Raw genomic sequence first — 15,764 nt, forward strand, 5'->3', positions numbered from 1 at the left:
ATCAGAACATGTGGCCCTCTCCACAGCCTCACTTTAAAATTGTTTTTGCAGCTCTGCATCTTAAGGTCTGGCCATGAGTAGGCAACAATGAATAAGTGACTATTTTTCAGGGGGAAAGCACTTCCCTAACTCCCATGTATATGCATTAGTGCACTTGTGCCAACATGGGGTATGGTCTGTGACCAGCATCCTTGCTCATCAACCATAGGAAGAAGCAAAATGCTTCTTTTAGGAAGAGATAATTCAGATATGCCAAACAGTGCATTAGTTTTGCTTCAGCTAAATTCAATTAGAGCCTCTGTATGAAGCTTTTAAATCTCACTGATTTTTCTTACCCTGGATTAAGTATGGCTGGGTACAATAGTCCTAATCAGGGTTTTCTGTTCTGCAGAGGTGATAAGACTATGCTTCATGTGTCCTTTACCTGCTGGCATGATAGATTCTTATAGTATGATTATTTTATTAATAGCATTCTTTTCCTATGGATTTGCAATGAAAATGAATGTCTAGCTAGCTTGGAACTGACATTACCTTGCCTGACATAAGCCTTATGGGGAGGAATGATGGAACACTGAAGACTTCTTATTGCAGCCCTTCAATAAAACAAAAATATTGCTGGCTAAAAGCAGATTTCCTGCTTTAGCAATTCTATTTCCACTGAAACCAAATTTTCTCTCAGTTCCTGGTTTGGAGTATAAAAACCTTTCAGAAAGGTAGATTAGTATGGTTCTTCTTGGAGAGGACAGAATTCCTTCATGTATTTTCAAGTGTTAAATCCAACCAGATAAAAGACCATTATGTCAAAATAAAAATTCCAGATTTTAAAGCCAAACTGATGATTTTGAGGGAAAAAAAATTCATGATTTGTGATTGGGTAAGATTGGCAGAATAGAGCTGTCTCTTGCCACATTTAAAGTAGTAATTTGTGCAAAAGCAGATAATGTAATGTGATATATGATATCGATATGTGTAATAGCCAATAATCTGATATTTGTAGTCCATACTAGGATGTGTAATTACAATTATTTTTCTTCTTACGTGCTTTAGAGTGACCAATTATTAAGCCAAGTTATGAGCTTCTCAAATTTACCAACATTAATGTCCTCTTTTTTCTCCCAGTGGCCTATTACTGGATGTTAAATTTCTGTTTTAAATTCAATATTTTTTAATTCAATGTGCAGTGTAGTTTTTTATTTCATGCTAATGATTTCTTATTATTTACATTAGTTTGAAAGATATAAATTTGATCATGACAAAATACTGGATTACCTTTGCTCTGAACAAAGCACAGATCAGTAGGAAGGGACCAGGTGACTCTGAATCTGAGTCACTTTGTTAGCTTTCAGCTAGAGACCTGGCTTTTTCTCAAAAAGGAACAGTTCTTGCACACCTGTATCTTCAAAACAGAACCATACTGTAGGAATCACATTTCAAGATCCAAGCATCCAGCTAATACAGGATGATCCCAGAATGATGTTTGCTTTGTTGTTAAAATACAGGTTAAATTCTTCAGAATACATTTACACAACAAATTGTATATCTTCTGTTGTTTTAAGCAATATGAGGACAAAAAACAGTGAAACAGGGCAGCATTTTTCCCCATATCAACATTGTGTTCAGTCTCTCACGTCACACCTTCTAAAATCAAATCAGGCTGTTAGTCAGTTCATTAGTTCCATAAACAAAGCCAGAGAACCTGAAAAAACATTATTTGAATTATATATTTAGCTTGTAATGGCATATATTCATGTTTTACTTTTGCCTTTTTTGATTACCTTGCTTCTGTCTGGCTGTTGCAAACAGATTCTTCTTTTATACAATTACATTCTTGCTTATAAAATTTATTCTGCTCTCTAAACTGTTGTGAGTTAGAACGAGCCAACAAACAAACCTACTGACTTAATTCAAGTAAGTAGTATTAATCCTGTAAAAGTGAGCTCAGAGGCTTGCCTACTAATTTTCAATATAGTCCTTTTTCTCATCATGAACATTTTCATGAATCAATATTTCTAACTCAACCTTCAATACAATTATTTGTGAAAATTTGTTGCTATTTTTGAGTTTCAGTAATGTCAGACAACAATTTGGGATGTATCTGACATTAATATATTCTTTATTTTTAATATCTATTAATATTTTATTTTAATATTTATTTTATTTTTAATAGTGACGGCTGGTTATTCATTATTTGGAGAGGGGAGTGCTAACCTGCCTCTGAAAGATCCAAGTGTCCTTTGTTTTGCTAGTTTACTTCTACTTTTGTAACAAGGAGATGACAAAGCAAATACTTATTCCATATATAGATGGTGTTTTGTGTTTGAATTTACATATTCAGTATGCAGAGCATGCTTCTTTCCAAACTGTACAAGTTAGAATCATATAGAATAGAAGATATTATATATGTGCATGTTAGGAACACAATATGCAGATGTGTATATAATATCTATATTATACACACACACATAGAGACACAGACAGTCCACAACCATTGTAAAATCACAGAATGGTGTGGGTTCGAATGGACCTTACAGATCACCTTGTTCCATCCCCCTGCACACGATGGGCCATTTTTCACTAGTCCAGTTGCTCATAGTGTCATCTAACCTGACCAAAAGGATGTTTATCCTCTTTTTTCATATTGAACTGTGTGATTCAGCAATAATTGTCTTTCAGATTTGGTCGCTAGTAGTGTCTGATATATTCATAGCCCATTACTGAGGGAATTGTACTTTCTTTTTATTTGTGGAAGTAATACAACAGACCTAGGTCAAGTAATGGTTAGAACTGAAACCTTCCCATATCTGCTAATTAAGGATGGGTATTTTTGGTACTACTTTTCCAAAAGACAGTAACACTTCATTTGTGACATGAAATTCTAGTAATCTGAATGCTTTACTATGTAACTCTAATAATGTTCTTTTAATGTAGGTTGTTGATCTGTAGCTTCTTAGATGGTTTTCTCTTAAACGAGTTTAAAAAACAGTGTACTGCTAAGTAGCATCCTACTGAAACCTATTAATTCCAAATTATTTTAAGAAACCTTTTTATCCATTCTAAAGATGGTTAGTACTCTTAGTAAGTAATTTTTTAAGTTCTCATTGACTATTTCTTTAAAATTTGTTTAAAATAAAAGCTCTTTGGAAAAAAAAATATGCCTTATAATGCCCAGTACTTTCAGCTCAGAGGAGTACAGAAAGGCTTTTTGAACTTCAATGAATCCTTAACTAGAAGAATTATTTATTAATAAAACATTGCTTTCCCTGGGAGATTTTTTCCTTTGTAATCTCTGTACTGCAAAACTGAAATTTTACATTATAGTTTTTGATGTTACATTTAAGAAAACTTTAATGAAATAATGTAAGAAAGAATAAGAAATAATTAATGAACTTCAGTGTAAAGCTGATCATTAAAATATGAATCAGTCTTGATGGTAATAATAATAAAAGCCATTCTAAAATATAACAATATATATATATATATGTGATATTATATGTATAATATCACAAATCAAACTAACTGAAACACAGTCAAACAAAGTAGATGCAGAAGTTTAAAGACTACCATGATTGATATGTATTCCAGATTATTCTGGGCACCCATGTACATACACTTTCCTGCCTCCATGTGTGTAAAGATTAGGGTGTTAAAATATGAAGTAAGTAGAAATGTTCATTTAAGTAGGATAGAAGAGAGGTTTTTGGAGGTTAATGTGCAAAGATAATAGACCTTTGCAGTAAAGTTTCTTGAGCTTCTTGAAGCGTTTGTACTGTTATGCAATGACAGTTAAAGAACTGAATTATTTTTATACTTCCACAGAAATGAGATTTGATCAAATTATGAGGAAAAACAACATTTTAAAAGGTTAATCAAAATGCAATATGTTTATTTTTTTCAAATAATATAGCTGGGTTTGGTTTTCTTCCATGTTCAAATTCTGCTTTACTTGCAGAGACCCCTGTGGTTTAAATAACCCAGCTGGCATACACTAATAAAAATCCCATTAAATTAAGTGGCCACTACGCATACAGAATATCCTGTTGCAATTTTGAGAGACAGTTTGTTACAAGACACCCTGCTATGTACCTTTTATTTTATCAAAGTAAAGAAAAAAAAAAAAAAAAAAAGAAAAGAAAAGGTTGCGAAATGTGTTTATTTCCATGAAAAATATGTTTCCAGTGTACTAGGAAAAATTTGATGTGTGTGGTTTTTTCTTTTTCTTTTTTTTTTTTAATAGAATGAAAGAGTTGGCTTATTCCATGTATGGCAAACTTATAGCACAACCTGCAATAAATATATATAATCAGAAGAACTGATTAGTAATTTTCATTCTCTGAACTATTACTTGTTTCTTTTGGAGGGTGGCAATTCAAGAAGTAATTCAGTATATATTGTATCAGAGTAAACTGGTTTAGAGCACATACTGTACTTGTTTGCCAACATACATTATTTCTGAAATAGGGAGCTGCTTTTCTTGTAAATGTTTTTCTTTCTTTTCTTTCTTCCCTTGGAAACAACATGACAAATAAACCCAAATAAGAAACAAACAAATTAAAAAAAAAAAACAATGGGGATACATCGAATTTTGGAAACAAAGTACAAATATCATTCTGAGATGAGTTTAGCACCCATGGTTCTCAGCTGATATTCCCCTCCATGCTGCCTACCCAAGCAAGGAAGCATGTATTATGTCAAAATAGAAAGTGAGAAATAGGATAGAGTGTCCAATTAATTATACTTTGTGAGATTTTATCAGAGGCTTAAAATTCCAGAATTTCAGAACTCCAGAAATATCCTATTTTGCTTCCCATATCTCCTACATACTCATGGAAAGACAGTCCTGAAGTTTATAGTTCTTTAAATTTGTCTCGAATATTCTGGCCCATTCCTGCTTCATTTGTTTCCTGTTTCATCAGTTCACCTGGCCAATCCCATGTAATAAAATCTGATTCTGAAAGATTCCTGAGCTCTCCAGAGGCAACAAAGACTAAGCTGATGTCTGGTCTGTTGGTTCCTTCCTCTGGCTTCTCCAAAAATGGATTACCAGCATCCTCATCACTACCACTACCATAGAAAAAGCATGTATTCAAATGGTGTTTAATGAAAATATAAGGACATATGTAAATTATATTCTTATTAAATATAAAACAAAATCGAGGATTTAACATGTAAGGATATAGAGCCCCAATTCTTATTCTAGTCATTAGTTTCTCTTTTATAGATATAAAGTATTAAGGATGTAAAATGCCTACAGTGAGGAAATATAGCAGCAGAAAATTCCCCTAAAATACATTTAAAAACAACACTGATAATATCTAATTTCTACAAATACTTACTGAAGAACCTTCATTAATTTTCATCTGCTTATACCCTTTCTACTCATGTTTTAGATCATAACACCATCCATGCATGGACAGTATTTATTACTTCCTAAATATACATGAAATGGGCTTTATATGTTACATGTTAATAACAAAGATTTCTTTCCTGCCATGCTCTTTCCAGCTTTGGATTACTCCTTGTGGTTTACAGGGCAATAGACTCAACACAGATTTGTATTAAAAACTTTAAGAGGAGGAATATTACACCTTCTGTTTTCCTCAAAGATTGAGTTTAATGTGAGAATGGATGGATCTTGCATGGAGTTTTGCTGAGAGCTTTGAGTAGGCTGCATAAAAAAGTTAATCTCCATGTTGAGATTGGAGGACAAGGAAACTATTTTGGCTGCAATATGAAATGCTCTTAACAGGAGCTGGCTTAAGAAATAGAAGCAAACCATGTTGTGAAAATAATTAATGTTGCTATGATGAAATATTTCTGAGTAAATAGCATGATTCTCAGGTGCCACCATGTTATGAAGCATTATAGAAGCAGCACAGCAAAAGTGTAGGAAGCTGTTTAACTGGTCAGTTTTTTCATGGCAAATCTTTTAGAGGGAGCTTCTATTACTTTGAGAAAACAGGAAAAGCATGAGATGTGCAAGAGAGAAAGATGTCTTTTAGTTCTTTGTTTAGCCATTTTACTTAAATATTTAAATCGCATGTAAATTTTGTTATATATATATTTAAATTGTATTGTCTTCTTACAGGAAACATTCTTGCCCTGCCCCCATATGTAGTATATATATGAAAGAAATTCCTGATGGAAGGCAACCATCTGCATTTCTCAGCATTTTCATTTTTCAGATAGAATTCACAGGTGTCTGTTAAACAATGATGAATTAGAAGGCATAATCTCTTTTTCCTACTCATTTGTTTGTTAACTACTTCTGTGATAATATATTTGCATATTTAATTTCCTCTATTGTAAATGAGCACCTCTGAACCACTTCCTAATTATTTAATAGTATTTTTGTATTCTTCATTATTCATGCATTCTACTTGCCAAATAAAATGACTTTTGCTCCAAAGGATATTTGAAAGTATTATAATCCTATACATAGCGCAGCTGTTTTCAAATACAGTATTATAAGGGTCAAAAGGGAGTTCGCAGTATGAAGAAGATATTGAAAAAACAAGAGGTTTGGGTTTTTTTCTGTAGTTATCTTTCCTTTGCTCTTGTTTTTCTGTGTGCAAAATGTGAATAAGCAGGCTGATATGTCTAATAAATGGGAATAAAGCAAACACCATTCTCTCACAAGTTTGGGGTAGATGGTAAGGAACATGTTAGAGCAATCCTGGTAAGTGTCACCCACTAGTGACCACGAATTGTTCTGAGATTTCATATATTCTCTAATGAATCTTTCTGTTTCTCTAACCCTATTGTCTGCACACACAGCATTTTGTTCAGGTGTATGTGAGAGACAGAATACGAGTAAGGATGCTACCCAGACTGCATTGTGTTCACACAAAAACCCCATTATTTGGCTCATGGTGATGCACCCACTCAGTCACCTCCACTGATTTGAAGTCCTTACAGATCTTGGAAAGTGTCTTTTAACAAAGATTTTATCCAGGTGTTGCACTACCTGCCCTCTTGCCAGGTACCTTGACAATATTTTCAAGATAAAATGAAGTTCACTTTTTTTTCTGCTCCCTGCCCTCTTCACCTGTCTCTACCTTCTTTCATCCTTGGCTATCTCCTTCTAGCATTGTACATCAGTTCCTCATCTCTATGATGTTATTTCTTCCTGATTTCTAACTTTCCATGGTATGCTCCTTGGTCTCTCATCCTCCTCTCTGAATCCTCTGCATATTGCAAGTAAACCCTGGTCTCTATCATTCATTTCTGTTTCAAATGATAGTTTTGGACAGCCCTAGAGAAAGCCAGCACAGCACTTCAGAGGCTGGGAGAAAATGTATAGTTTGCACACTGGCAGCACTGGCAGTTCTACCTCAGCATCACTTCAACATTTAATCAAGTACAAAAGCCATTTAATGCTTGGGATACTCCAGTGCTATAAATATGATCCCTTAAGTAATTACACAGCTTTACATCCTGTAACATATTTGGTAACACTTTAAGTAAGTGTCTTCAGTGCATTTTGATGCATTTTTAATTTAGACTGGATACAGCTATGATTGCATGCTAGGTAAATAATAGTTCAGATTTAAATGGATGCACAGAGATTTCACAACTAACTCATAATTAAATAACTTTGAATACTGCAGTGCAAAGTATCAGTATGCTGCAATGATTAATTAATACTGTAGTATTTAAAAAAAAAAATATCTTTCCTAACAGCACATTATCAGCTACACAGAGTAGTAGTGTGGTGAGGCCTCCAAAAGCAGACTCTGGTAGATTGATTTTGGACCCTTGAGAAAAATCTGTGCCAGTGCCTGGGTTACACCATCTCCATAACTCTTTTTATCACTTGAAGATGAGTTGATTCAGTCTCTTATTTACCCATGACATTCAGTTTATAATACCCCTGGTATATTAGTCTCTAATTTGTGAAATTGTAGAATGAAAATAGAGGAACTGCTCTTGAAAAGTCAAACTATTTTATTGTCACAATATTTAAATGAAATGTGTTCCTTTGTATTAAAAAAAGCCTATTCACTTAATACCTTTCCTTAACTTCCCTTTTAATTTATAATCATTAAAACACTTACCTGACTATGAATTAAAGCTTTGTATTTAAATATGAAATTCCAAATTGAGCTTTTGTTTTTTGTTTTAAAAACTATTTTTCAACAAGAGTAAGTATGAGTATCTTCAAATATGCCTTTGGCATTGCTAAAGAACAAGTCATATTACACCTTTCAGAGCAGAATTAACATTTCTCTGGCCTTCAGTGTTCTCCACCACTGTAGATACAGACTAGAACTGAGCAGTTATAAATGTTTTTGCACCTGTAATTTCACAGTAATATATTTAGCAACATAACGTTTGAATAATGATTGCTTATTCTGTAATTTGCACTACAATTAAATTCTAGTTAAGGACCCCTTGAAGCAGAACACTGTAATAACGCAAGCGTTCACTAACTTCTAGATTTCAGAAGAAAAAGGGAAAAAAATAATTATAATTATACATCCTCTTTTTACTAGCAGCCATTATCCTGATAACTGAATTCCTGATGAAATTTTGGAGGATAGTCCTGCCACATAAGGTACAGTGGTACAGCATCTCTTCTTTAAACTAATACTGTTATGCAAAACTCTGATGAACTGGATCTAATCTAGACATGTAGGAGGATTAAAAAACTGCATTATACAAAACCATCCAGAGTCTTATGAAGTTACTGCATATATCCAGCAAAATATTTCTTCATTTATTCAGTAAACTTAATGCAAGTAGTATTAAAATATTCACTTTTGTGAAGCCATGAAAGTATGAAGAACTGTGTGGGGAACGTTATGTAGGCTTCTAAAAGGATTTATATATTCTTCTATTTGTATTTCTTAAGCACAGTTCTAAACCAATCAAAAACTATCAAGTGGCATAAGTAGAGTAAGAAAGCTTTGCAGCAAATTAAGGCTATGTGCTTATCTAGAAAGCATCAGCAGCCTAAAGAAAAAGATGTGACTGAAGAGTATTGCAGTCAAGCTCACAGCCCATGATAATAGATTACATTATCCAAATATTTTGGTACCTGCTGAAGGCTTATAATTTCACTGAGGAACTGATTGTTTTAAAGGAGCTGATCCATCATGTGCTGGATCAGCCAGAGGAATAAACCTATTCTATTCTTCATCAATTCAATATCAGTATCAATTCAAATGCAATAAATAGCAAAAATAAGGAAGATTTCTTAACAGCCAACACCCCGTGTTAGACTGTTGCAGTACTTCATCATCTAAGCAAGGGTGGGGTTTTGTTTCGTTTTTTTTTCTCAAAATGAATCTATATTGACTTATGTCCAGTTTCATCTGAACTGATAGGACAGAAACATTGTTTTCTATGTCGTACACAGGATACTTCTGTTGCTGAAATTCTGATTTTCATTGCCTAGTGTAATGTTTTTGTGATGGAAACATATATCTGCTTCGTATTTAATTTCAAAGACATTATAGCCATTATATTACTTTCTGCACTCCTGTACAGGTCTCATTTTTATATTTAAATTCTCTCTGTAGGTCTTTGCTCATGCTTCTATTTCGTTTGCTCTTGCCAATTGCTAGCTTTCCCTCCAATTAGCCAAGACAATTTTAACTTAGGATCATATTCTCCAAAGAGCTTGCAAACCTTGTTCTTGGCTGTTTACTGCAAAGATATCATCCAAATTGTTCGAACTGTTAAGTGGAATTTGGCCTATGATAAACCCTATTGGAAAAAGAATCCCTTCCCTTTTAGACAGACATACTGATAATTCTTTTTTAGAGCTACTGTTTGTTCTACCTAAACCACACAATTTGCCTTTTAAGTTGTATCTAGACCAGTATTTCTTCAGTTTTCTCAGGAGTCAATCCATTTGAATAATACTTTCTGGTATTATTCTTTCTACATTTTAAAATCCAAATATCCAAACAATTCCTCCCATACTTGCTACATTTGATGAAAGAAAGAATTTGGATAAGTTTGTCAAGTCAATGTCAATTCTTTTCTCTTACTTTAGTATTTTCAGGTATTTATTTGACTATTTAATGATTTCACTCAGACTCATTCCAGAGATGAAAAGGAAAATAATTTCTGAGTCCTTTAATTCTCCTTTTCCCTTCTACCAAGGATAGTTACTTCATTTAGTCCTTGGGCATGACAGTAAAGACTTGTAGACTGCTTCAGAAGAGTATTTATATGTGAATTTCATAAGGCCCTATTGGTTCAAACTGTTCTAACTGTGTATTTTTGAGTCTTATTTTGCCCATGTTCATATCTTCTGCATAAACTGATGCTTTGGTAAAAATTAAAGGAAGTAGAAAGCACTGAATATTTCAACTTCTTCTGTGTCATCTCTTATTTGCTCTCTTTTCCATTTATTGATGGCATTATTCTTCCTTTTGTTTTACTCCTATTTAAAGAGCCTTTGTTTTATTCTTATTTATTGTGTATTTATAGAACCTTCTCTTGTTGTCTTTTGTGTTCCTTAATAATTGAAACTCAGTTTGTGTCAGTCTTTCTGCTTTTATTCCTATGTACTTGTGCATTTTCTTTGCAAGCATATGAGTTCAGATTCAAGTATTATATTTTTTACTATTATAATTATTGTTGTGTTTCTTGTTTTGTTATTACTGTTATTATCACAATTACTAGTGCTCATTGTAATTCAGGTGAATCCATTTGAAAATTTGTATTTGAAATGTAGTATTTATACAAAGAAACTTTATCTTACATGTTTTGTGTGGAAATTTACTAAGGTGATAAGGAATAGTCATCATTTTTTTCTTGAGTCACACTTGTTTTTCTTTGCTCCTTATCTTTTTTTTCTTGTTTGATATTTCTAGCCCTTATCTATAATATTCTGGAAGTTGCATTGCATTAATAATATAGTAACTCCAAATATTTTACTGTTATTTTTCCTTGCTGTCTTTCTTTTATCAGATAGAATGTAAGTGAACAGTGAAGTTCCCTGAGAGTTAAAAGGTCTAAAGATCCATGTCCCTTCCTTTAATTTGGTCAGTGTAAAATTCTCCTGCATTAGAAATTAAGTAATTATTTTTTATCTGAAAAGCTTACTTGTAATGGGATTAATAACCATTATGGGACCCTTTGCCCCTCATAGAATTGCTTTGCAGTAGCTTCTAGCTCATCACTACTGGAATAGTAATCTGTGTATTTTAAAATATTTTGAATTTTCCATTGCATTGCTCATCACTAGAACGAAATACTATGACCTTGATCCCCATAATGTTCTTCATGTCCCAAAGGGGTGCACAGCTACTGCAAACATTAGGGTGAAGGCAATGTTCTACAGTGACACAGCTGAGTTATTGTGGTCAATGCATCTTGCAGGAGCAAACTTGATAGGACAGAAAAGCAAGTAAGACAATAAGTATTGTACTGAAAATTTTATCATTAAAATCAAGATGGTTGTTCTGCTGGATGCAGATTAGTCCATAATGTTTTATCAAGTAAGATATGTCATTACTGATTTGATGCCATTTTTTCTAAGACCAAGTCAGTACATATATAAAAGTTTCTTGTTATTTCTTAACAATCATCATCTTCTTGGTTTTTACTTAGAATATGTTTCTAGAATAAATATTGCTCACACTCTAGTCGCTCTGATCAGTGAAAGCTCCCCATGTATTTGATAATATTTGGTAATCATTAGTAATGATTTGATGTAGTGAAATGAGGCAACCAGGTGCCACTAATTGCCAGGTAGGGGGCATGAGCTTGTGTTAAGCCCACCTGTGCCTGATTAGGGTGGGCCCCTACTGCTCATAAGCAGGGCTGGGGGGCCAATAAAAGGTAAGGCCACTAGAGGCTTGAGTGGCACAGCTGGCCAGCGTGCAGTATATATACAGACAACCCCAAGAAATGCTGAGGCTGTGGGTTCGAGCCTCACCCTACTGGTGAAGAGCTCTAGTGGCGCAACCAAGTTAGCACGGTGCTGAGACAAAGCTCCGGTGGCCCAATCAGGTTAGCGCGGTGCCCTCAGAAGTAATAAAAAGCAACTAATCTCTCTGCTGGCTTGTTCAGGAGTGACCTTGGCCTGTGCTCCTAGCCTTACCTTTTACCACCTACTTCACTCTATATAGGTATCATTTCACTACAATTTGATAATTTGGTAATAGTGTGTCCAGTAGGAAGTGATCATGACCTTATACCTGGCACTAGTGAGGCTATGCCTCGAACACTGTGTTCAGTTCTGGGCCCTTCACTACAGGAAAGACATTGAGCTTCTGGTGTGAGTTCAGAGAATTCCTGGCCTTTCAGGGTGTGCCCATGCTCACTGGAGCATTTGTTCTGTCCAGTAAAAATACAGTAATGAAATGAACTAGTACTTAACAATCCAAACCATCAGAAAAGATGCTATTCCTTTTCTATCACTGTCAAATAAAGTAACCAATAAACTAGGAATTATCCTATGATGTCAGGCCAATCTAGATAATAACATATTGCAAAAAATGTGAAGGAACACATTCCTGTCCTGTGAAGGAGATTAGTTATGGCTATCATCTCCATACAAACCACTTTCCTGTAATCTAGAGTTTAAAACTTAAGATTCTTTTCATTAAGGTAGGAAAAAATAAGTAAAAAAAAAAAGGTTACTACTTTATGGAGGAATCCAGAAAAAAAATGTATGGAAGGAAAACCTCACAGACATCCAAAAGGCTAAAACTATAAAGAAGTCAATGAGTCGTTTTTAGGTGACTAAGAGTAGACATTTTAAATGCTTCTGAAAGTAAGTCTTTGCTCCTCCTGGAAACCAAAGGTTAGCTGTCTAGAAATGGAAAAAACCAAAACTAGTCACTTTTACTGTCTTGTCCTTTTTCCTTTTGTGATTCCTTCCAACTTTCCATTTTCTTTTCTATCTGTATTTATTTTTTTCCCAGTAGGAAAAGGTCATAATGATCCAGCTGACAATATTTCGTGGAAGAAGTTATAAATCAGTCGCAAAAATCAGTTCTGCTTTTCCCTGATATGGATATTCATTTACTATGACACCTGAGTGATAAAATGAAATCAAGCAGGGCACACATAGGTGCTCTGTATACAAAATTTATAGTGAGAATATTAAGATGAAAGGAGTTGTTCTTGAGACCTGCTGTACCTGTTGCATCATCTCGTACATCAAAAATAGTCAGTCCATAACTTCTGCATGACACATAATGGTGGTAATTATACATTGAGTTTTACATAGGCTCATATGGATAAGAATTTAATAAATATGAAATCCACCAAGGTGATAAATTGAGAAATTTTCGTAAGGGTAGATTTCCTCTTTGATCTGCAAACACAAAATCAAAATGAGAACATTAGGAAGCATAGCTTTCAAGTAAATTGCTTCTCTGATAGCAGGTCTGTAAGTAGACTTAGTAGGGAAAAAAAGATAAATTAAGTATTAAGGCAAATGCTTTCTTCTTGAATATTTATATGGCTTATTTTACTGTTCTGCTGTCACTGCTAGTGTCAGAGAATCAGACAACTCAGAATGCAGTAATGTTTGTCCTATAAAATAGAGGTCATTTTATCTAAAAGCTTGCTGTCCAAGAATGCCAAAGCAATACAGTCAGACCCTTTTTTCACTAGTCACTGCAACAGAGATTATTCAGTTAGACTGAGAACAAGCTTTCTGAAAGTGGCTGTTTTTATTTTTGCTCTAAACTTTAATTTGGGAAACGTCTGTTGTGTCCTTATTTTGAATTTCTCTGAAATGCAATTAAAGGAGGAACATTCATAGACTCTTACTCTGCTTTTATCTGCTCTTTGCTGAGGCAGGTTCTCAATAAATACACTGTACAAAAATTGCACATAATGCAAATAGGAGTACACTCATTTACCAACCCCAATATTAAAATTCCATGAGTACACCACCTACTTCACTCTATATAGGTATCATGAAGGAGAAGAAGTTGGTGACTATCAAATGTATATAATTCAAGTCCATCTCATCCACAAAGCACTGAAGAATGAAAAAGGGAAAAGAGGTATAATGTTTAAGGAATCTGTTCAATAAAGGAAGAGGAGATAATACTTTTAAAATACGGAAGTAAATTTAGGAAGAGATGGATTGAGCTTGGAACCAAATGTTTATGCGACCATATGTTTATGTTTATATCTGGGAAAAGTGATTTAAAAACTTGGTTGGCAATGATGATAACCTAAATATTGACATAGGTCTTTTCTAAAGAGTTCTGTCTGTCTAACATCCATTGTCCTGTCCACTTCACTGCATATTTTCTAGTAAATACTTAGACAGGACTTCACTTTTTCAGTCCATCAGTCTTCATAGATTTTATGTTAAGCCAAGTACTGCACAATGTCCTCTGAAACCCAGCAGAACTGTGAGACATGGCTACATATTTAGTCCCTAGTCTTGTGTTAGACTCAGACTCTACTTTTGCCCAGATAACCCAGTTCCTACATCTTTGTTCTACTCTGCCATATTTACTACAGCACTCCATAACATTCTTCCAGGTGTGTACACTCAGTATCTCTAGGGAAGAAGCATTCCCTAGGAACAGTTTCTTCCTGTGTTTGTGTATAAAAAACAAAACAATGAAAATCCACTGCCTTCTGTGGTTCCTAGTCATAATCTTTTTAACAGGTCATTCTATAACCACGTGGTACTACAGTGCAAAGCAGCAATAGAAAATTAATGGTTTAGCCTCAGAAAAAACTTCTGTTTAAGTCCCAATGAACATATGAACTGCAGGTTAGAAATATAGAATTTTAAGCAAGTGACTAGGATGCAAAGGTGTAGTGTATTCATCTGCCCACAACAAAGTTTAATATTTCCTAGACAAATTGAGAAGAAAAGGGAGTCACCGAGATAATACATTCTGGTCAGTGAATATCACCAAATGAGAAAAATCTGGGACATCCTGACTGAACTCCACAGGTTCAACAATTTGCTAGTGTGCTTTTCTACTTGGAAAGAGAGATAGAAGTAAAATGAAAAACAAACAAAACAAAAAACAAAACAAAAAATCCCATACGCATACAGAAAAAACAAAACAAAACAAAACAAAACAAAACAACAACAAAAAGCCACTTGGAAAGGATAATTGGAATTGTTGAAAACCAATGTCCTTGTTTTGCCACATCCAGCTAATACTGGATAGCATCTTGCACTGTATTGAATGAAGCACAGGTATTTAGCTGTAATTAAAAAAAGATTAAATGTGTTCTTATCAATAAGATGATTTAAATCCTAATAAACTTTGACTGCCAACCTAATTTCTTTTGCATGGATTAGCAGTCCTCCAGAATTATTTGGAAAATAAAAATGAGAGTTTCCTTATATGAACTATTTTCAAAATAGATAACAAGTCCAGTGTTTATCCTGGCCTGAAATTGCTAGGTATAAATGTTTGGTTTCACTTAGTTAGATATTCTTAACATCTAAAATGTTAATTCTTGAGTAACAACATGTGTATTAATATGTCCAGTCTTCAGAAGATGCAAAATCTACATTAAAATAACATTACAAATCTACATAAAAATAACACCATGGATATATACCTGCTTGATAAAGAAACCATATGAATATTTTCAACCATTTTCTGCAGCAAAGATGAGAAGAACTTCATATCAGAACACAGTCAAAACCAGCAAGTATAACCCTTGCAGGTAATGACCTATTTTCTCAGTCTGAATTTGGAATACAACAGCTTTCTAATTTTCATTGGGCAAGAAGAAATGTCTAGTCATAATGAAAGAAGGAAGACTTGCAGAACTTGTTTGATCAGAGAATCAAGAGACCCCTAAGG

This window comes from Heliangelus exortis, chromosome 2, assembly GCF_036169615.1.
Source record: "Heliangelus exortis chromosome 2, bHelExo1.hap1, whole genome shotgun sequence".
Taxonomy (NCBI): Eukaryota; Metazoa; Chordata; class Aves; order Apodiformes; family Trochilidae; genus Heliangelus; species Heliangelus exortis.